This window comes from Zootermopsis nevadensis, unplaced genomic scaffold (genome assembly GCF_977971745.1).
Source record: "Zootermopsis nevadensis isolate Lab colony 2312 unplaced genomic scaffold, Znev_1.0 Znev_ptg000018l, whole genome shotgun sequence".
Taxonomy (NCBI): Eukaryota; Metazoa; Arthropoda; class Insecta; order Blattodea; family Termopsidae; genus Zootermopsis; species Zootermopsis nevadensis.
In genome coordinates this window covers 7,108,739-7,132,702 of record NW_028259150.1, presented here as the reverse complement: position 1 = coordinate 7,132,702, position 23,964 = coordinate 7,108,739, and the positions used below count along the sequence as shown (strand labels likewise).

General features: G+C 40.2%; 1 protein-coding gene across 6 annotated transcripts in view; it reads right to left on the bottom strand.

Annotated features, from left to right (window-relative positions):
• The window catches only part of LOC110832984 (uncharacterized), a 108,006-nt gene that overhangs the window by 70,624 nt on the left and 13,418 nt on the right, over positions 1–23,964 (bottom strand). For 3 of the 6 annotated variants that reach the window (XM_022070509.2, XM_087351274.1, XM_087351275.1), the window contains exon 2: positions 6,451–6,491. The gene's annotated coding sequence lies outside the window, so the exon portion shown is untranslated. Of the gene's footprint in view, positions 1–6,446; positions 6,492–23,964 lie in introns of all 6 variants that reach the window. The other 3 variants (XM_022070510.2, XM_087351276.1, XM_022070508.2) reach the window with 3 other exon arrangements.

Here is a 23,964-nt window from a genome sequence, read left to right as displayed (position 1 = left end):
AACGATGACATCACTCAATCACTATCCGCGTGACGTCATTATTATTTCACTTGCTGAGCTGCTGCTTGGTTAAATTGCTACAACGACCGATTACGCAAACATCAAAGCTGCAGTTGTCCTATTTTTAAACAACGTAACTTCAGACACTGACAATGTTTCCCGTTCCCTTTCCATCAATATTATGTTTTGCAGGATCTGATAATGAGAACACCCACTGATCTCTACTAGTAGATGAACTGTGGGTCCGAAGCGTACACACCGGAATACGTATGCATTAGACTATTAAGGTACAATTTGGTTGCACGCGACAGAGACAAGCGACCGAGGCAGGCGACAGAGACGGGAGACGGACACATCGCAGCTTGTCGCCACACACTTTTGAGGTGACGACCGAGACATGCGGCAAAGTGTTTGTTTTCTTTGTTTTGTTGAGACATACGTGCACATATTCTGTGAAAAATGAGTACAAAAATGCTTCTAAAAAGGTTACTCGAAGAAGAAGAAGATGATGTGTTGCTGTGTTATTTGTTGCGAAAGAAACAAAGAAAACCTATTCAAAACCAGACGTGAAGAAGGATCTTTCTGTCTGTTAATAAAGAATCATTTATCATTAGAATATTCCCATCCTTGTATAACTCGACCTCAGGATCGAACAGTGGTCGGTTTTCTGCTCCTAATTCTACCAATTGCTCATCTTGGTCACCAGTAAATTTCATTTCTGCCATTCTTTTACTCAACAACACACGTGCTGCCTGAGCCCGTCGCGAGACACTACTGGTCCGAGAGCGGTCTCCTGTGCTTTGTCTCTGTCGCCTGTCTTTGTCTCGCGCTCGTAATTGTACTTCATACGATTGTACAGAGAGCAGACAGGAAGCGACCAGTCTCGGTCTCGCAATTCTGTCGCCTGCCTCGGTCGCTTGTCTCTGTCGCGTGCAGCCAAATTGTATCTTTAGTCTACTGCCATCTTCTTCTAAAACGCAATAGTAAATGCAACAGAAATCCAATTTTAAAAGCATCAAAAAGAATGCTGTAGTGATCATGCTCTAAATTTATGAGGAGGTATCCGGTTTGAATCTCAGATGGTTACCGGCTTTCCTGGCTGACGTTATCGCTGTTTTCCAATGTCTCTCCAGGACAATGCCGGAAAAGTATCTCAGAAATTACGTAGCGTATCGATTGCAAAGTGCATTTGAGGTTATCCAGGCGATGAGAATATCAATGATGGTCTTGTGGGTAAAACGCCGTGTGGACTTGGAGGTACATATCGACAATTCGGAATAGTACGTGTACGATTTGAGGTTTTCACGGCGGTGAGTCTGAAAATGGCTGTCCGATGTGTTGTTACGCCATGACGTCTGGAAGTTTACCACAGTTGCAAAGGTGCTTACTGCCTCCATCATCAGGGCGACTGCGGGAAACATCTCTGAATGTCGGTAAACATTTATAAGACTACACGGAACACAGTCGTCTTCATTGTCACCGTCGAGAGAACCTGAAGATGATTTTCTTATATTATTTGACGATTCTTATCAACCTCATAGGTATGTCGGACAAAAATGAACCTAATTACCAACTACGAACTGGGAAGAAAATTGATGGAAATGGCCTTTGCCTGGTTTAAGAAACCACCCCAACATTAGTTTAGAAAGGCAGAGTAAAACAAGGGATATGTGATCTCTAGAGGATTACTGCATGACTAGCTAGAAAGGAGGATAGGGGAATCTTCGCGGGTGGCTGCCAAAAACCTCTAATAACCTGAAAGACAATTAACTGATGCCTCGGCCGGGACTGGACTCTTAACATCTTCCGAACTCAAACCAGTACGTTACCACAGGAGGGCATAGTAACTTACAAACATGAGCGGAACAGTAATGAGCGATGCAGTTAGCAAGAGCAGGAACTGCAAAAAATGTTAATAAAGTAATTAATATTTTAGCCACCACACAAGCTCAAACAGGAAGTAAGGTAGCACTATCACAACGCGTGGCTTACACAACGCCACGTGACACAAGAAATTATGCACCCAAAATGCATCCCGAGTACAGACTCCTGATGTCGCTAACTAGGTATCTAATAACCTACAAAACTCTATAACTAGGCAGCCAGTCATAAAAATAGACTAAACAGCCACCAAAGTAAAATAGCTTTAAAACTACCTCACAGGCTATCTCCACAGGCAATAATACTGCGCACTTGCAAACTAGATAATTAGATTAGCTTGCTAACTACGTAGCTAATCACGAACATGCGTAACTGCCTTGCTTATTATCGAAATAAGTAGCTAACCAATTAATAAAACAACTACTAACTTCCTATCTACACAACAAGATAGTTATCTATGAAAATCACAAGCTACTATACAGTAAACTAGCTGATCACGACAGTAGAACCGGAGGACCAACCCCGCCAATGCCATTGCCCACAGCCGATAACTGAATTCAAGGCATCGTCTAATCTCAAAATTAATTTCTATAACCCACAGGGTATACTATCATAGCATCTTTCTTGGTATTTCATATTCTAGCTGTTATTTCACCAAATTTGTGCGTCAAATTTCCAGCTCATCTTAATGTCATTGATTTCAGGGTACTAGATACTAGATGACCTACTTAAACCACTTCCTCGTAATGTTAAAGGTCCATTAAATTCAACGTTATTTAATCATTCTTGATTAACAAGGCACAAATACCTTCCTCAACACCCTCATCACAGCCATTCTAGTTCTACATTTCATGACGCTGTTAAATGAGGTAATTAACATACCCTCTGCTGCATTACATCTGAGTACGTTCAGAACAATTGGGTGCAATTAATTTTAACACGTTCTTTTACTTTAATCATAGCAATGGATTTAGTGTGCTTCAGCGTCCCTGAGACTGCATTCTTGATACTACTGCAACCTTTCATCAACTTGTACCGCGAGTCTCAAGGACTCAGAACAAAACGACTCTAGTAAGAATCGAACCGGAGATTTCAGTCAAAAACGAACATTTTAAATTATCATAAATAAGCAATAACCGTAACAGGTGTTGCGTGTTTAGAAAGGGACGCTGTGCTTGCGTGGGTTCGCCACACCCTTACATCGTTGGGGAAATTACAATGATTTATGAACTCGCATGGCTGAAATCTCTCAGCCACATTCGTGTCCTGCCGTTTACCTGTGTGTGATCTGAAACAAATGCAGTTACGCTGAGAAATCGGATTATGCTTCTGTTTTCAAACATTTCTTAGAGTGTAAATCTCCTATTGTGGCCTACTAACGCGTCTTTGTTGAAAGTACTTAGCACCCCTGCTTCGTATTCAGGGGCTTCAAACTCGGCTCGGTGGACTTCCTCAGCTACACCGGGTAAATTGTGCGTTACTGTATCAAATAGACATAAAACCATCTAATAATGCATTTCATAAGATTGTTAATGAAAATTAAATTACAACGTTCTACGTGTTCTTGCAATTTCTATTTGTCATTTCTTGGATCCTCATAAAGCTACAGGCTGTAACATATTACACTGATAGGCCTGCGATACAATATGATGTGTAGGGCTTATATGCACATTTTCAACCGATTGTCACCTATTACACTTAACACTAGCGTAGTATGACCCATTAAACTGACAGGAATAACGTTTTGTGTTGAATATTAATAACATTTTGTGCAACATTATATTTGCTAATCACATGAAAATTATAAAATGTCTTTTAATAAAGTAAATTAGGCCTAAATGTAAAAACAACTCCACGGTGACTTTAGCCAGATTCCTGCCTAACGCAAACTCCGTCAGACCCCACCATAGGCTCCATCACTGCCACGTTTGCATTTCTTGATATCACAGTCGCCACAGTCAGAACACAGTTCATAAATTTTATGCATCGCACAAACGTCGCATTCGTACAGTTAGCGTGACGGACATTGGCTATTATATTAGGAGTAGATTCTATCTCTCCATTAGTTTTACCTCTTGACTAATGTTTGTCTCTCAGTATGACTTCGACGTTCCATAAATTAAAAACGGGAATTTCCAATTGATCTTGGATTTTCAGATAACTACATTTTGGAACACCTTCTAATCATAACGTACCATATGACAGCTATGAACACTGTGACGTTGCAGAAGAATATCGACACATATCGCAGATCGAGACAAAAAATAACACGGTTGCGCAATATTTTCCTTGAGCGACAGTCTCAAAAGAACGGACATGAAACCTCATTACGGATAAACTATTCAATAACCCGAAGCCCCACGGCAGCCGTGGTCAGTTCAAAAGTAAAGGTTAGGTATGTTTTCGGACCAACGTGCTGCGGTAGGAAGCAAGAGTCAAGCGTACGAACACACAAAGAGTACGTAAAGTCAAGCAATTCCCCAATAACATGAAAGGTTTATCGATCCATATCGCCACCAAAGGTTGGCCCACAAAGGAAAAAGGGGATGCCGCTCTTAATTATAACAGCTCACTCGTAATTGGGGGCTTTCAGGTAAATGGTGTGGTCGCATCCTCTGAAATATACCATCCCGCCTTGAAGCAGTGTAAACGCTTCGCAGGGAAAGCCAACGCGACGACTTGATGCTTCTATTACGTCACGACGCTACCATTTTTAGGTTATTTCATTCAGCTACTGGCAAGTAAAGTGCACTTGAAGAACAACATTAAGTCACAGGTCTACATCAGAAAACAAATCCAATTACTTTTAGCACAATTTACTTACTCCTATTTAAAAGATTCTTGGGAAACTTAACGACACTTGAAGATTTCTGTCTTCTGGGTTGTTGCGCCGTGTAGTCTGTTCGATGTTTAACAACGTTTCTGAGGTCATACTGCCTCCATCATCAGGGCGATGAGTATGAAGATTTCTGTCTTCTGGGTTGTTTCGCCGTGTAGTCTGGTCGATGTTTAACAACGTTTCCGAGGTCATACTGCCTCCATCATCAGGGCGATTCTTAGTATGAAGATTTCTGTCTTCTGGGTTGTTGCGCTGTGTAGTCTGGTCGATGTTTACCAACGTTTCAGAGGTCATACTGCCTCCATCATCAGGGCGATGAGTATGAAGATTTCTGTCTTCTGGGTTGTTGCGCTGTGTAGTCTGGTCGATGTTAACCAACGTTTCAGAGGTCATACTGCCTCCATCATCAGGGCGATGAGTATGAAGATTTCTGTCTTCTGGGTTGTTTCGCCGTGTAGTCTGGTCGATGTTTAACAACGTTTCTGAGGTCATACTGCCTCCATCATCAGGGCGATTCTTAGTATGAAGATTTCTGTCTTCTGGGTTGTTGCGCTGTGTAGTCTGGTCGATGTTAACCAACGTTTCAGAGGTCATACTGCCTCCATCATCAGGGCGATGAGTATGAAGATTTCTGTCTTCTGGGTTGTTTCGCCGTGTAGTCTGGTCGATGTTTAACAACTTTTCTGAGGTCATACTGCCTCCGTCACTAGGGCGATCGCCCTGATGATGGAGGCAGCACAAAGACGAGAGTAGGTCTTCGTGTGAAGAGCTCGTTATTGTATTCCAAAAGCGGAACGTGTTCACAAATTTTAGCAACAATCCGGAATATAAGCTAATAAAAACCCATTCAGCCGTTCTCGAGTAGTAAGAAGTGGTCGGGCGGACGGACGGAGCTAACAAGTGCATTTTTGCACATTTTAAATACGAATGCGCTTAAGAACGCAGAGGCAACGGAAGAAAGAAGAGAAAGGAAGAAATAAATAGGGAAAAGGAATACTTTAATGTACCGTTGCTGCTTTCTTCGCTGCGACGTCATAAACAAACATGACAAAAGTTCGAGCTAAAGTAGGCGAGGGGCAACGCTAGGACGATATAGAGCGAAAACAGAATTTACTCAACAACATTCGGAAGAGCTCAAATATTTAGACAGACGTGCTGACAACACCGTCTAACGGTGAAGTAAATATCTTCCAGTGATAAGTCTTTAAGATTAATATATGGTACTATTCCAACTGCCGAGGTCATAGCGCAGGGGTTCTCAGCCTTTTTCGCTGGGGTGCCACTAATTCTAATTTAACACATTAAATGTACCACTAACCAAATGCGTTGAGGGGAAAACTTATTTCTGTTAATATTATCTTTTGGTTATCTTACTTAGTTCGCGTACCACCAGCGGTACGCGTACCATAGGTTAAGAAACGCTGTCATAGAGTATAGCGTCGAATTCCATGGAAGGCGCTGGAAAAGAGGGAGTCATGGTCACTTATGAAGAAGGTACTAGACTCATAGCGGAGAGCAGACGCCTCAACTAGCTGGCTAACGATGCATTTTATCTGATAGATTCTGCTGTGTTCCACTGTATGGAGTGCCAATGAACCACGGAAGTCAGGCAGATCCAATGTTAGCCGGGCTAACATGGCTAAAATAACGCTGGGCCCCTGAGTAGGATCATAAAGAAGGAAGCTGTAAGGAACAAGAATGAACAGAATTGAATAAGATTACTTACTTACCACTCCGAAATACGTTTTGCTGTTCCCACAAAACAACACTGCTGTAACAAAAGAAAAAGTATATAATTACGATACAAGCATCAACATAAACTATGTACAATACAAAATATAATTATTATATATATTATGATTTACTACTTTATTTGTAGTTCAACGACGATGTCAGATCAGACGAAAAACAGCGTCGAATGAGTAGGATGATGACGAATTTGAGAGGATACGGGTGGAAGCGGCAGTGGCCTAATTTGAGGTATCATCCCAGTATTTTCCTGGAGGGATCGAGAGAATGCTACAAAAAATCTCAGCTAGAACAGCCGGTCACCGAACCTACATAAATATCGGGACCTGCCGAATGCGAAGCAGGAATTCTAACCACTCGATCGCGACGTTGGGGAATTAACGATTTTGAAGGCTTCTGCATCCCAAATCGATCGTTATTATCCAAAAGTAATTCTGAGACCTGATTTGATTATATTTAAATTACCTTTTAGTACGGGGTACGAATATTAACTGTAATGAAAATTCAGTCAAGTTCAAATGAAACGCATTCTTTGTAATAAGAACCTGAACAAGCAGTGTTCTTCAGTCCGTTTGTATGTTGTTGGCCGAAACTGCTTTAACGAAATGACGAATCAAGAAAGTAGATGTGTGCTTAGCGTTCATGTGGGTCGAAGGTTAGCTCGGTGTTCTACCCCACGAGAAGAAGAGTTTCGTCTCATATCCGACTGGATGATGCGGGCACGGGGAGCGCATTCTCCTTGTTAACTGAAGAAGTGAAGTGTGTGCAGTGTTGCAAACAAGTGAAAAACCCTCGCCTTGGGATTATAATTGGGCAGAGGGAGATGTCCTGTTGTGCTCATTCTGATGTAAACACGAGGACCGGCATAAGAAAACCAGCATTTACAAGTGTTATAATAAATAATGACGTCGAATAAGCTGTGTGAAAACGCATTAATTTTTGCACGTGTCGGGATGGTAGAAAAAACCGTAACATAAGCCATCGTCGACACTCACCAGTCGCTGATGTTTTACCACCTTATATCAACTGCAGATTGTACTCGCCGTAGGATGAAAAGGATATGTGGTCATTAATGATGTGCTGACATGCCCTAGTGTTTTGTAAGGAGTGGCAATATTGAGGAAAACCACAAAATGTGCCGACATTCTGACACTGTATCTGGATCTCCCGAATACAAGCCAGGAGTTTTAAGAGACACCAGACACCAGCCTGCACATAACCAACATTTACAGACCTGAGTTATGGTGGTACCCGGTCTGAAAGTTGTCATTTTCTGTTGTCTTGTCCTATATAGGTACATATGAAAATGGGTAGGTTCTTATAATGGTCAGGTCCTCCTCCATACCAAGGGTATAACAGATTCGTTTTTTTTCAGTATTAATTCTAAATTAGAACAGATCAGATAGAAGGTCTAATCCGGCAGAGCTGAAGCATAAATTAGAACTGCCAGCTCTGTTTTAAGGAAATGACACTTGGGCCATCAAGGGGTCAGATAAGAAAGGTAGAGGACAATAAATGCAATATCAATGCACTGTAGGACTATAAACGCAGGGAAAAAATAAGAAGGGAAAATATTCACATTAAGTGACAAAATAAATTTAAAAAAACACAACTGTTAGATCCACTCAAATGTAATAGCACTTGAAAAAATTCCTAGAGCTATAAACGATAATCACCCCCACACACTACTGCGTTAAATTGAGAACACTGAAGATGAAGATAAGAATTTCAAGAGTATGGAACTGAACGGGAAATTCAACTCACGAGGTTATTGTACAGCACCCTTTCAACTGAGCGAATGAGATGGAAATATCATGACTCGTGAGCAGACAATTATTCTGCCAGTTTTCTGCCTGGAGGGACTGAAACAAATCACGAAAACCTACCAACGTCGTAAAATAATTAAAGAACCAATCATTACACGCGATGGGCTCGCAACACCCGCTGTCCGACTGATTCCCAAGTTATTCCACATCGAAACATGGACAGTAAAACAAGACCGGAACAGGTTCCGTAGCTTCGGATATGCAGCACTTGGCGCAAATTTTAAAAATCATCCTTCCAAAAGTCAGTGAAAAGTTACTTTGCAAATTCCAGATGTTAAAACCTGTTTGTATCATTTCACTTCAAGTTACAAAGTATTAACTTCAATAATTTTGACTGCAGTTGGTTACGTAGACTACACGTGGCTACCGATATCCACTTCAAAGGGACAGAACTCATATCAGAAGAGAGAAACTGCAATCGTGTTATATCACTTTCAAATCCTCAACAGATGTGTGACACAGGGAACTGATAAAGAACACGAAGAATAGAGAGAAGGAATAAATTAGAAAGAGGAGAAGAATAAAGAGAATAGGTGGAAGCCGAATGAGAAGGTGAATGAAAAGAAACAAAGGACAAGGGAAAGAAGACACGACGCAGAAGAGAAGGACCAGAATAAATGGAAGAAGCAGCGGTTCGTAAAGACGAAGAAAACAAGAAATTGATGAAAACGGAAGACAAGGAAAATGAGGTTATTAAGAAAAACGAGAAGTGGAGAGAGATGAATGGGAGGGGCTCGGAGAAAGGTAGAACAGAAGAGGATGGAGGAGATGATTTGACAAAATTGTAGTTGTTATGTTCCCTTCATGCCTGATTGCTGTCTCTTTCTGACATGGTGCATGCGCATATCATCAGCAATGCTGTAATGTTTATTTCTGTTTGAATGGACCAGTCAATACTCTCTAATGCGAATGTTAAAACATGATTATGTGTACATCCCGAAAGGGTTGTTATTAACATGAAGACCACTCAGTTGTCTTCAAATGTTTAACTCAATAAGGGAAATATAACAAGAACTATAGTACAAAATCCTGAATTACACCATTTAGCGATCCATTCCCGTGGAAAAGAATCGTCATGGGAAAATATGACTTTTACATTTCGAGTTTTACAACGGGAGGACGACAATGCTTTCGATTTTCAAGAAACAGGGCGTGAAGATGGAAACCAGAGACTCAACGGGAACACGGCAGTACGCAACAGCCGACTTTCGTGACTGCTGTGATAAACCTTCGGGTTTCCTTACAGTAGGGACGTCCTTCAGTCATTACCACATTTTCCAACACAGTCCCCACACCATGGAGTTTGCACACTATTTACAGAATAACTCAATTACAGTACAATTTGGATGAGGGAATGAAACAATTTAGGCAAACGAAAAGTGCTTCAAATATCCTCATACCACGATTTAGTCTAATGCAATAGATGCACTAAAATGTTCTCAGGAGATTAGAGGCGTAAAAGTTAAGCGGCTGATCGCCCGAGAACATTTTAGCGCATTTATTCCCCATCAAAGCTTCAACCTTATACAATGCAACAGATAGTTTACATACACTAATGCCAACAAAAACCAAACGGCGAAAGAGTACGGACATTACACCAAAAACCATTTCAGGGACCTCGGCCTACCAGAACCCCACTGACAATATCAATCATACTAAAAATCTTGGGGATCCACGGTTCAAGCAGCTGCTAGAAGAAACGGTTATAAAATATTTTTAAAGCACTGCCCCAAATATGCATCGAATAGAGTGTGTTATAAGTTAAGCTTATGTAAGAAGCTCTTTAAACTACAAAGGTTTCATAACATCGAACGAAATTATGCGAAGAACATGAACGTGTATATAAAGCTTTGTAAGAATATCGGGGTCTATTCGAAGGTTCCAACCAAACAATCGCCTAAAGGAACTCTTAAAAACAAAGAAGGATACTTGTTGTCCTATTACTCTCTAATAAAAATCAACAAACGAGTATTCGGCTGACAAACTGAAAAGCTGTGATTTTTAAAGCTCCACACTGGAAGAGCAAGAATATCGCATTCTCGACTAGGTTAAAGGTGAAAGTAATGACATCGAAATACTCAGGTACTCAGGCACATTCACTAGAAGAGTGGAAGGGGATTCCCTGGAGTGTCCCAGGATGCACTTCGGATTAGCGCTGCATGACTAACGGGGACACTATGATCACATTAGCAGACCTGGGCGTTAACATTTGAGCCAGTTTGCACTAGATAATATTACGTCAAAGTAATTATTTAGACTTTTGGTTCTCATCTAAAGGTTTGTCGATCCCATTTATTTCGCGCGTCCTTTTACTCTCGATTTCAAATGTTTCTTCCTCTGCCTCTTTTTGTTTTCCCATTTTGTATCCTTCAGCGAAAGCTTCCCAAGTGCTCACCGAATACACTTCTAGACTACAATTGCAAATTTTCTATTCAATTTACAAATTCAGAAACAAAATACCGGAATTCTCAAATTAGAAAAGTGGCTGGGAAACAGTGTAAGAAGATTCCCAGCGGGATGGTCACACGTTTAACGCGTCTGAAAGCACAGTTCGCCAATGGGAAGTTTGCTTGGGGTTCATGAGAGGGTTTTTCGAAGTAACTGCAGACCGTACGAGCTTGCAAAGAAACGCTTTGTACTCACAAAATTAACAGCTATCAATTATTCGAACCGGTAGACGAAGCAGACGACCGAAAAATATGAAATCGATATTGACTGATACAAAAGTCACAGGCGAGTGGTTTGCAGGCTGCTACTACTGCAATGTATTCGGGAGGTCCCGGGTTAAAATTTCGAGAGACCTTCATGAATTTCCTCAGCCCCTCCACGCAAATGCGAGGTCACGACTGCTTCTTTCCATATAATCTAGAATTCATTATTAACCGATGCTAGCTTATACAATTTCACTACTCAAGATTCGATAAATAAATTTAAAAAAGCAATTGATTCATACGTCATTTAACAGAAATTATTAAACCGCAGATATTATTTAGAGGATCACGAAGGCAAGGATGTGGAAGAAGTTGGTGGTGGGTATTTCCTGCTATCCCGATATTCGGCCAAAGAAAATCCCTAACAATCCTCTATAATAAATTGTTGTCAGGCTGAGAGTAGAAGAAATGATGTCCTGAATATTGTACACGTCCAGAGCACAGTCAATGCCCCATTTTTCTCGGCCTGAATGTTGATGCATTAAACATACTCCGGAAAAAGCTTACCACACCGTCTCCTTTCATATCCTTGCCTGCACAGCACTGATTATAATTTTCCCACCTCATTCAACGCTACACCACATCTGAATAAGTAACACTGCTTGCAAATATCCGAAGAATCAGTGAGTCGTAAAGTAAGGAGCGGGTTTCTTCGAGGCAGAACTCACGAAATGTGTCTACGAAGTGCAAGAAAGAAAGGAGTACTTACAGCGTGCTCTCACTAGGATGGGCACTTCCTCGTACAGCTTTAAGTGCCTGCTGCATGAAGTCAGCGACCCAACATGAATCACTAAAACAGCAGATGTTTTTTTTTGCGCAATTTGAAGTCGCAGAAAGGCTGAATTTATTTTAACTGCATACTCGTTCAAAATTAAGGGAAAGGGCAGGGGGGGCCAAGCATCCAGCAGCTGAACGTCTGTAATGAGATATTTTCTACCATCCAATTCAGGCCACGCACAACATACTCAAATACTTGATTGCCTGATCTGAATTTATTTGGCTTTTGAGATTTTAGTAAATTCCTACGGCATTCTCTCAACAGTTAAATCTATTTGTGGCCTTTCAGCAATATAAATTACACGTTACCACAGAAATAAAACAATCCCTCACTATTTCATGAAAAGCACCGCAAACGGCAAGATCAACGTCTTATGGGAAATGAAGAGAACCTCCGCTGCTGTTAACACTCAACCAGACCTAAGATACGGGTTGCTTCAGGGAGGAAAACAATTCAAAAATAAAAATCCGCAATAAATTAAACTCAGCTGCAAATACATGTACTAATTTTTATGGCTACCCCTTCTTTTTCACATCTCCGTTCGCCACAGCGCGGTTTCTATTCATTGTCTAGCGGCAAAACTCGCCTGTCCTAAACTCAGCTGAGGTCTGTGAAAACAATAAACTGCACATAATGTTTCTCTCACATCGAGTTTCTAATGACGGGTGAAACTTTTGATCTGCGTTTTCTCCGCAGAGGTTCTGAGCACTTGGTGAACTCTCACTGTAAACAAATGACTCACAGGCAAATCGCAGTACACACAATACAAACAGATGTAAATCAGTGGCACTCATTAACAGCATGCTAAAACCTTTTTAAACTCAAAATCAACTTCCTTCCACAGAGCAAATTTCAGCCGCTGGACCTGCTAATCATTCGTGGTCACATCATCTCATACAGCCTACCAGGTATTAAATATAACAACTGAAGAATTATTCACTTGAATCTTCCTACAGGGATTGAGGAAAACGACATAAAATTATCAATCAGAATAGCCAGTTTCATGATTGATAATCCCAAAAAGAACCTCCCGACAACTGATTCCTTCTCGCTGCCCTAACCTGTTTGGTCTCTCACAAAACGGCACGTTTAAAGTTACTTACTTGTACGGCCAACCTGATGAGTTGTTCGTCGCTGAACAGTGCCTGGCACCTCGTTCTTACTTAACTTGCCAGAATGAGTTTAGAAATACATTTCCCGACTCTCCTTTGCCAAATAAATCGATAATATCTCGTTTTCGTGACACAAGAACTGTTCATAAGATTGCATCAGACATGAAGAAATGAATGAATGCATCGCTGAAAGCGGTGGTCATTTCCAATACTTAACATAGGATTGTTTTCTGATTTCTGATTTCCAAGCAATTCATTTTTGACAAGCAGAACATTAAAAGTAATAACTAGCTCTACGGTACATATTAATAATATTTCTTCAGAAGCGAACAGTACGCTCAGCTCGTCAAGAAATGACCCACTCGGAGGCTCATTACCGTATACACAAGAACCTGTGTCACCGGTTCTTAACCAGACCCAGATATATTGTAAGTAACAAGACCCTTTACCAACGTTCACTGTCTAATACATGATACGCCTTACAGAAAACTGAAATATAAACAAATAGGAAATTTTTAAAATCAACTATGACGTCTACTTTTCTTCCCTTGAGCCTATTAACAGGCCTACATTAATTATTACACAATGTGGTGACCCGTCTCTTCATAATTGTTACAGGCATCAATCCGAAAGTTCTGCACCGCCATATCTGTTCATCAGAAACTGTTTCACACAAAATGTGTAAGCAGAAATCTATTTCCATTCAAAATCCCAAAGCCGAGCTCCAATAGTTTAGTCGTCATCTTAATATAAAGAGTGTCTGTCCCAAAAAGATGTATACACAGCAGCAAATTTGGTAGCCGCTTGTCACTCAGTTACTCACCGCTGTCAACTGCGCCACGAAGCTAATACTACATTCGCTAAATCACTAAGGGCCAATTCTGACGTATGCAATGGTATGCTTTATTTAAATGTCTGTAATTCTTTCATTTAAAAATTGTATACATAGTTTGGGACACTCTATATACATTTTATTTAACAATGCTGTCAATAGCTCAGACTATATACCGTGCCATTATAACATGATTAATTAAAACTGAAATGGAGAATACGTGGAAAGCGATCGTGGACTAATTTATGGTAACATCGTGGAATAAGGACTGAAAAGAAAAACAACGAAAAACTTTCGTCAGGACAGTCGGTCTCCGGGCAGACATTTGAACCCAATACCACCTTTATACGAAGCAGGGTTACTAACCACTCGAACGCTACGTTTGGTTATTGTCAAAAGGGCTGAACGTTACGCGAGCTTCTTATGTAATTATTCCTATTAGTGTCACTGATACAATTTTAATTTGCTCAGTAACCTCCACGAATACTTAAGTAAGCATCACGAGTTTCAGTCTTCGGCCATAGTTATTAAACAGGCCTACATAATCACAGACGCGATGAGGGACAATTTTAATTATACGTTTTCCTTTCGGGAAGACTAAAGTTTATGGTTCCGCGACTGGAAACAAATTACGCATGTTTCACAGTACATAACCTGTCTACAAATTCTGTGACGTAACGTTTATTTTTTATTTTCTCATTCTCTTTCGAGCTACAAAACAAGAGCTGGGTGGTATAGTCATGCTCCTAGCCTTTTTAAAAGAAATTGGCCCATAAATGTTACAAATACTTTCGTTTTTATACTGCGCGTATCAATGGTCTTTCACTCCGCAGGAAAACCATACATAGCAAATCAGAACAACGTACAGAGAAGAATATCTGGACAAAAGGTAGAGCAAATAACAAAATAGAGAAGAAACACATTATCAGAAGCCTTCATAATTTGTGCCCTTCTGCTGATACTGTTAGGGTTACAAAATCTGCAAGAATGAGATGGATACAAGGACACGCTGGATAAAATTCGAAATAATTACAGAATTTTGTTCGAAAATTCTCAAGGAAAGGAGTGGCTGGGAAGAAAAGGTGTAGACGGAAGGATATTAAAATTTATCTTCTGGAAATATGGTATGAATGTGGGGATAGACTGAACTGGCTCAGAAGAGTCCAATGGCGTTTGTGAAAACAGTATGCACATTCCGTATACATTAAATCGGGGGATTTATGGACAGAATAGGTTATGTATCTACTGCACTTCTAAGGAACTCCGGAATCACGAATTTGGTTCGTTACTGCAATACAGACCTAGGGCCTAATATTATAAATATAATATAAACCATACTGTATAATGCCTTAAATTCTGTTGACAAATCTTATAAACAGCATAGATGCAATTAAACAAAATCAGAATAAACAAGTAAATTTTCACCATCGTCAAATCCATATTAAACATAAAACACGCAAGAATAGAGAGTAAAATTAAATTATAAAAATTTGCATGAAATAGTCAGTGTTTTAATTTTACTTTCCTGTTTCTCTCCGTTACTGAATACTTTTGCTTCAGTCCGTTTAATTCTTTTACGTAAATTTAAACCTTTAATTCCAAGCATTTTTAGATATGTCTATTAATTAAAGAAATACAAGGAAAATAATTTCTGGTTCTTAAGCACAGTTACATGAAGTTCGATTAATTTTACAATACTGCAGTTACATGCACAATACATGATGTTCAAGGTCAATTTGGAGCACATTATTGTACTCTTCTTAAGAGTCGTGTTTTTACTTTAGAGGATTATTTTATTTTATTTTTTTCATTTTCACAACAAGGCAGAGAACTGTCCGCCAAAACACAACAACTAAAATGTTTATTCTTATTTTATAATCTGCATATATCTACGCCCGACCTTCAAATCGTCTAAAACTTCCTGGTCTATAATTGGCAACGATTTAAGGTTATCTTGTCTTGGTATTTACAGTTAGTCCCCTCGATGCCCATCTTGAAACACTCATCGTGCAACGTCATCACATCACTTAACGGGCACAAGCCAATAACCAATTAGCTTATACTTCTAAATCTGACGCCACATGCAGAAATTTAGACCTGAGGAAAAGGATTTGTTTCTCAAGTCTCTTTCGTCTGGTAGCCCACAAAAATACAGTTCTGGTAACGGAAGAAAGCAACATGGTCGCCTGAGGATGGCATGCCATTTGACAGGAAGTCGGGAAGACCCCAGGGCAAGTCTGGAAGTGTCGTGTGAGAGACGCAAATAGAGAATCAATTAAATCCCACCACATCGTATCAAATCTGCTGCTTACAAATTCTTGTCACGAAGATTTTAGAGTCAGTTCAGAGAATTGTATTGGATGGCTGGTACGCTACTAGCATATGCCGGTCTGTCGGAGCTTGAGGAACGTGTTGATGGAGTACCGCTTCCTACTGTTTACCGGATTTCTAATAAAGCCTGCAGCTCCTAATGATGACGCCCTGCGCTGTGTTCCCAACAAGCACACCAATTAAACTAGACAGATGGATCTACCTGAATTTCTTGTATTCTGTACTGCTTACCAAATGTGCAAAAACAGAACTTCAGACAACAACAACAACAACTTGTAAAGGGTTTTGATCTGTATCCAGATAATTGGATTATTACAGGAAAACGTGATTAGTTTAAAAATCATTAAAATTTTAATTACAAACACGGCCTGCCTTTCCTGTTGTAATTTTGTTGAAGATCACTTCACTCAGAAGTGCAAACACTGTACAGTCACCTAAAATGAACTGTTACTCGTCTTATAAGTATAAGTTTGGATAAAACATCATTGCTCTCCATTGTACATTTCAGCTTGTCTGAGAACGCATGGCCCAACCACTAAGAGACGTAGTTCGATCCTAGCTACAACGCCCAGACCGGCTCTGGGGCACATTCGCTGTCTGTCCAAAACGTACCTGAGGCTCATTACAATCGTCAGAACGGCCGAAGCGTAAAACTGGCCAGTCACCGCGCTGCCAATAATCCCCACAAGCTTTTATTATGCAGTTGTTACACACAGGGGCTTCTAAACAATATATTTGACATCTGACATCGCAAACTTTACTCACTCGTACATAAGTATACTGCTAGAATCGTAACTTTTACATAGTTTACCGCATTGTAAATACATAACACCATACTATAAGTTAAATTAGACCCTCTTCAGTATTTTATGCCTCACGATTCAGATCTCTATTACACATGACTTCCGGCCCAAAATGTACCACATGTCAGAAATGTTAAGTTTAAAATGCACGTCGAATACCTACTTGGTATCGCTACTTAATAATTCAATTGTGATAATATTATTTTTCATACTTCGTTATGCTTTTTATTAACGCACAGAACAGTAACAGGTAGCAAATATAGGTCTACAACGGTACAGGAATGAAAACTAAGTAGTAAGAGTGACAGACAAAATAAGAAGTACACAAACGGTTATTCTAAAAAGCGCAGTGTGTAACTAAATAACCTACCGGCATTAGAAATATCCAGGTCGCAACTATTTAACAAAGCAGCAACGGAAGATGAGATGACGAAATATGACTAAACAAATCCCTCTGATGTTACCACACACTGTACGGCAACAATCCCCTCGCACCTGTGAATTTCCACTTGTATCCAGTTTCACCAACCATTCTATTTGGTTCGATAAAATCGCGATTTTTGAATTGTGTACGCACAATGAAACAAACAGATGGTTTGCCCACCAAGACAGCCACATATTCTGGAGTTAGTTCCCATAATTCCGTGGTCTTGCCAACCGCGGGGTTTAAAAAATGTAACCCTTGCGGCAGGTAAACGATCGCTCTATTGTTGAATGTGGCACGCCAGAGAAACGCCGTTTGTTTAGAACCAGAGTTTGCTGCTTGGTAAGTTATACTCAGGAGTCACTGGGCTTCAGCTCTTGTCCGGAGAGAGCTGAGCTTGTATCTGATAACAACCTTGCAGCAGAAGCTAGTACGAGCACGACTTGACTGTTCATTCTTTCAAGAAGCGAACCTACTTTAGCGTGAAAAACGCCAGAGAATATTCTGTATAAAATTTAAGGCTATCTCCTTCTTTTAGCTTTTATGGGCCTAGGTTCAGTGGCACAGCTGTGACCTGTACTTGTTTCACTCAAATGACATCCACATTGAAATTTAAGATACACTAAAATTAAGCAACCCGTCCAACATAAAAATCCAAGCTATAAATGTACCTGTTTCTTCTTAATCATCCACACAAATCACCATATCTGCTGATGCTATATAGGGTTAACCTATGTAACTGACAAAGTTGCAAATAACCCCAAAAAGTTATAATAGCCTATTTTCTCTAACAATGTACACTGCACAGATAAAATTCTCCTAAACTATAATAAACTGTCAAAGATATTCAGAAACATAGTAATAATGCAATCCAGAACAGTTCCGTACGCAGCATCTGTAGCAAATTCGCAGACAAAGTAAGGTTCCGGCCCTTACTACAAACACTAGCACAGAGATCGTTCCTCAGCAACCAGAAAGGAAAACGCATTTACGAACTTTTATATTCATGTATTCAGAAGAGACGAGTTTCTGCTGCATGCAACATTCTGCTTCCAACTCTTCAGAAACAAAGTGCTAAACAAAATACGCGTTTTCAAACCGTGAGTACCGTGTTCGAATCTCAGCCAGGCCATCAGCTGCCCAGACACAACTAAATTTGAAAATTCTTCATTCTGCATTTTTTGCTCACAACAAACTACAAACCCAAACATTGGTCTCCAAGGTAAAGGATCTTCTTTAAGCTGCTCACAGTTGTTCAGCTGGAATGAGAATTTCCTGTTATGAAAACCGAACGTTCATCTCCGCATTGTTAACTTTTAACCTTAATGACATTACAAAATGAGTACATATTATAAACAAACTTTGAAGGTTTCTGACGATGGTGCCTTTTATAACGTTGTTCTTTCGGACTTTGCCTATCGTCTAAACTCTATTATACAATGTTTCGTAAGCTGGATTCTGCTTCCGTCTTCAGGTAAAAAGGGAAGAATAAAGCAGAACGCCTGTTTGTTGGGCCCCCTGGTTGAGCTAGCCTTAGACCTGGTCTAAGACTCCTTCAGACACCTTCAATATTTCTTTCTTCCTTAATGAGCAAGACTATGTTTCACACCAGAACAAAACATCTCGTAAAGTTGTAGTTCTGTAAGCCTAAAAAAAGATTCTGATATAAAATCAATCCGCTTTAAATATGATCTACATTTGATCATTTAAAACTTTTTCACTGTGGCGAATATATCACTAAATACAAAGATAGATAATTCCCGAAATTTAATTTTCTCTCAATAATTATTCTCGAATGCATTCTTCTTACTATCATTCCCAATGTCTGAAACCTGTCACAATATCAAAAGGTTTCCAGCTGCCTATAGGCGATATTATAGTGTTCTCTATATTCTGGTAATGAGACACGAACGTATAGAAAAACACATGCTTGTATGAAGAAAAATCGAAGCCGTCCACTTCGGCTTGGAAGTTTTGCGTGTTCTTTTTCTGAACGTGTTTCTTCAACGCCTTCGACAGCAGACAGCAATATCAAGCTGTATATTGGAAGAATGCACAGTGGGTTAGTAGCAATAAAAATCTCATACATTGTGTTTGACTTCAATAATTGGCTCGCATTAGAACACGGCACACAGTACGGACCCACACAAGATTGAGCCCAACTACATACTCTGTATTGATCACAGTGACGGGGCCACCAACACTGCAGCAACTACGTGACGTCATCAGCCGCTGCCTCTTGAACATGAAGAATGCAACATTTGTACAAGCACAACAGCTACCTCTACGGTTTCCACAAATGCAATTTCCCCGTATTTCATCAAAGTAAATGTTCTGTACTGAAACTAAGAATGCTCAGTCAGGGGTAGGAAATTATTTTTGCTGGGCAAACGGAAATGTTACTTCGAAGTAGCAGTAAAAACATAGAATGTATTCCTTCTTATTGCAATTACTTCACTGGCCTTTAATATATTGCAGCTACAAACCCATTGCCGCAAAGTTAACCGCGTTATAGATACAAGACTGCAGAGACCAGCATTTTTTCCCTGTTTCGTTGTAATATCTGCGACATTCAAGTATATGTTCAACAAACGTTACAGACCTATAATTTATCCAGCTTTTGTATGAGGATCCGTTCTTGATAAAATCGATTACGACACATTTTAATTCAATGTAAATACTTGACCGATATTAACAAAAATTAAATTCGCACTACCTACGCCAAATGTATTCGAAATCAGTTCAGTAGTTTCGAAAGCGTGCGAACAGACGAATGGACACGATAGCCAATCCTAGACGCCGATTGGATCCATATCGGTTACTTCCCAGTTGGCCTGGTGTGGGAAATTCCAGAAAACCGCAAAGTGGCCGTACATGAGACGCGAAAATTCCACTACCCAACCTCGGAAGATCGAAACCTTAGCTTATAACCAACATATCACCATGAGATTTTAAGTTCTCACTGGGATGAGGATGACGATGTTGTCCTGGGTTGTAACAGCCCTGAAGATGAAGACAGAATGCCGAAACGGTAGCATCTACCTATTCAGCTGCGAAAATTCCAATAAAATATTCCAGAAAATGACCATTATTATCAGTTGTAAAAATATCACTACCTACGAACCAAGGCGTTATGTCCGTAACCTCCATAAAGGAAGAAAAATACATTGTGCCAAGACTTTCGGCCGTTTTCACTGTAGCGGTAGTGTACATTTTTATTTGAACTGTTCGCTACAGGTTAACAGTCGTGAACAACCAGTGAAGTTGAGCCGATATCACTCAACCAACGCATGGACGGACACAGTAAAACCTTGACAGGCAAGCACTACTGCTAACGAAACGAGGTTAACAAAGCAATTCTCAGAGAATGAATTTTGAACTTTCAATTCTCGAATCCCTAGCAACAGCTAGAATGCGCCCGTGGAAAGCCTGCAAACCATTAATTGTATTTCAATATATCCCTCTGCACACTGAATATCCAAATCTTGGCTGTATCGATCAGAAAGTGTTGCACGGACAGAAATAAAACAGACAGTAAGAATCAACTATAAACCAGCAAAGAAAAAAGTTTGCCTTCTACGCCACTGCCCTGCTACAACGAACGAAAGTTAAAGACAGAAAACGTCGATAATACTCCTACAGTTCTTTCTGCTAATCTGCTTCAAGTTCTGGAATTCTGGAAACACAATAACATTAATATACATACATATTCCAAACCCGACTGCTACATGATTCAAGGCCCGAACAGCCTTAAAACGCCGAACAATCATTCAGTAGGTTCGAGTCCCGCCGGGGCACAGAACACACATTTATATTGTATACGTAAATACAACAGCCTAAGAAAAAATGTAACAACAAGAGTATCACCGCTAAGTAACCAAATCCAAAGGAAATCAACGTAGGACAATAAACAAGAATAAATATTCGAATATTACGAGCTGCCTTACAGAAGTATAAACATTGCGAAGGGCTGATCCGATGAGTTCTACAGCGTGACCCAAGATATTCATTGTCTCAGAATTAATCTTCACTCCAGCAAGCCATAAGACTAGCCAGCGAAAAAAGAACGAGAGAAAAAAATTAAATAAATAATTTACACTGTAGTGGAGGTTCCATTTTTTACTGCTATCACCAACATAAAAAAATTTCCACTGATATGTATGAAAAATCGTAATGCTTTCAACATCGACTGCTCGATCGAGGGTTCAAATTCCAAGGACGCTGTGAGTATTTCCGATCCCTGTCAGACATCGCGCTCATCAACACATAATCTCACCCCGTTCGCTGTTCTGCCATTACTGGTTCCTTCTTATGTGACATTTCAAATGCTCAAGGAGGTGAAGAAGTCGACGTTTGTCTTCGGCGTCGTGACGCCGTGCGGACTTGTATGAAGACACTAACGTTGGCACAAATCTCGGTCCACGACTGGTTATCCTGGCTGAGACTTTTCGTGGCTTTCTTATTCATTACTCATTAATCATCCTATCACCGAAGTTATATAGTCTAAGCTACTGAATAAACTACAAAGTGGAAATGTGTTTCAGTGAAATCCATACTTGTGTGCTTGTGGTAAAATAAAGAAATGAAAAACACTTCTTAACCTTGAGCCTGGAATTAGTGAACGTAAGCAGTTATAATGTTCCCCAACCACGACGATGAGTTACCTCTGAAACGTCTGTAAACTTCTACCAGACTACACTGCGCATCAACCCAGAAGACAACCATCTTCATACTCACTGCTTAGAGAACCTGAAATCTCACTCAGCCACATCTATTTCAAGTGCGGCCCTCAGAAGACACAGCCTCTGATACTAAATCTCATCTGAATCCATTGAGACGTTTCGGACAAGCGAAAACACGTTCGAGTATGATGTCCGGGCAATACTAAACTTACACTTCGTATGACGAGAGCACGGTATCTCGTTTTCAGTATTTAAACACTTCGGAGGCAATTACATGAAACTTTCCTGTGTCATCTCCAATGATGTGTGATCAGCAATATCCTGACCTACATAAATCAAATTACACAGTCTGTAAGGTAGAGTTGTCATAACTCAACTATAGTCTCTGCAAATTAAATGAACCACAAAATAACAGTGACCCTGGAAATTAAATTCACATGCCGCATCACCAAGTCACGAGATTGATACCCTAGAAGCATCAATGCAAAGCCAAGAGGGCCAACAGCTCTTCAAATCCTATTATAAGCTTACTAAGTGGATTCTCTAATCCCATCAAGACGACCCGTCCTACTTGTAGCAGTGGTAAACCCAACGATGTACGGAAAACATGATTTTCGCAGTGGAAAGACTGTTGTGAATTACAAACAGGGGAAGAGAATAGCAGATACAGACCGGAGACACATATACGATAAGCACACAGAGGACTCGAAAAGAGTAAAGCCCTATTCGCCAAACTGAAAGTTCATTCTCCAATCCCAAAGTCGTTGGAAAATATGAGTGGCAAGGCAGTTATACACCGAACAGGTATACATTTTTTTAAATGCGTATTTTGCGATCTTCCATTCATTATTAACACAAAACTTTGAAAATAAAAATTCTTCCTTCTTCACTTAGTAAATGTCTGAGATATTTATTTGAAGATGGCTGTCTTCTGGGTTGTTGCGCCGTGCAGTCTGCTAGAAGTTTAACGACGTTTCAGAGGTCCTTGCTGCCTTGCGATCACCCTAATGATGGAGGCAGCAAGAACCTCTGAAACGTCGGTAAACTTCTACCAGACTGCATGGCGCGCAACAACCCACAAGACAGCCACCTTCAAACACACCGCCGTGAAAACCTCACATCCTACATCTAAGATATTTGGCTTAAACAGTGTACAGCATGTACAGTGAGGCATATTTAAGATCAAATTTAATATTATCGTCCCATCCACGCCCAGGTTTCCCAAGCGATCTCAATCCTTCAGGTCTTCAGACCAAAATTTCCTGCGCATCTCACATAGCTCCTATGCATGCTACATGTCCCGCCCATCTCATCCTCCGTGATCTAATCACCCTAATAATAACCGGGTTAACTATACAATTAAGAAAGTAGGCCGTGGCTAGGCCTACTCTCATTACCGCATTTTACCAGTGTATTAGTGCTACTTACTGTATGAGAAACGAAAGTAAAACCCTCGTCAGTGCGCTGCATTTTTTATTTAGTCGTTATGAATTTCTCCCGTCCCTCACGAATAAGTAAAAGTTACAAGTCTCCTCGAATTATGCACGCCATGAATGCAGAAAAAACGTGGACGTAACGTTCCATGCATTATTAACCTAGCCACTAGATTCAGACGAGTGTTGTGCTTCAAGCTTAGGCTTCTTTACCCACTTGGAAATAACCAAAGGTACCAGTGAATCGAATCGAATCGAATCCCGACCGCAGTTACTTAACACGCCAAGTTATCCCGGCTAGAAACAATGACGGAGAAACTACGTCCAAAATCTGCCTACGAAATTAATACAAAAACGAATGAATAGACCACGTAACGTTTAAAGTTGTAGGAAAAGTGTTAAAAAGCTTCATTCACAGAACCTAATTCTTCATAATCTATGAAAATTTGTACAAAACGAAATAGCGACGACATATTAAATGTTCGCTTACGGCTGCCATGAAACACTATCACCAGGGCAGTTCAATCACCCACCAGCTCCCGATGTAGGTAATAAAGCGGTCT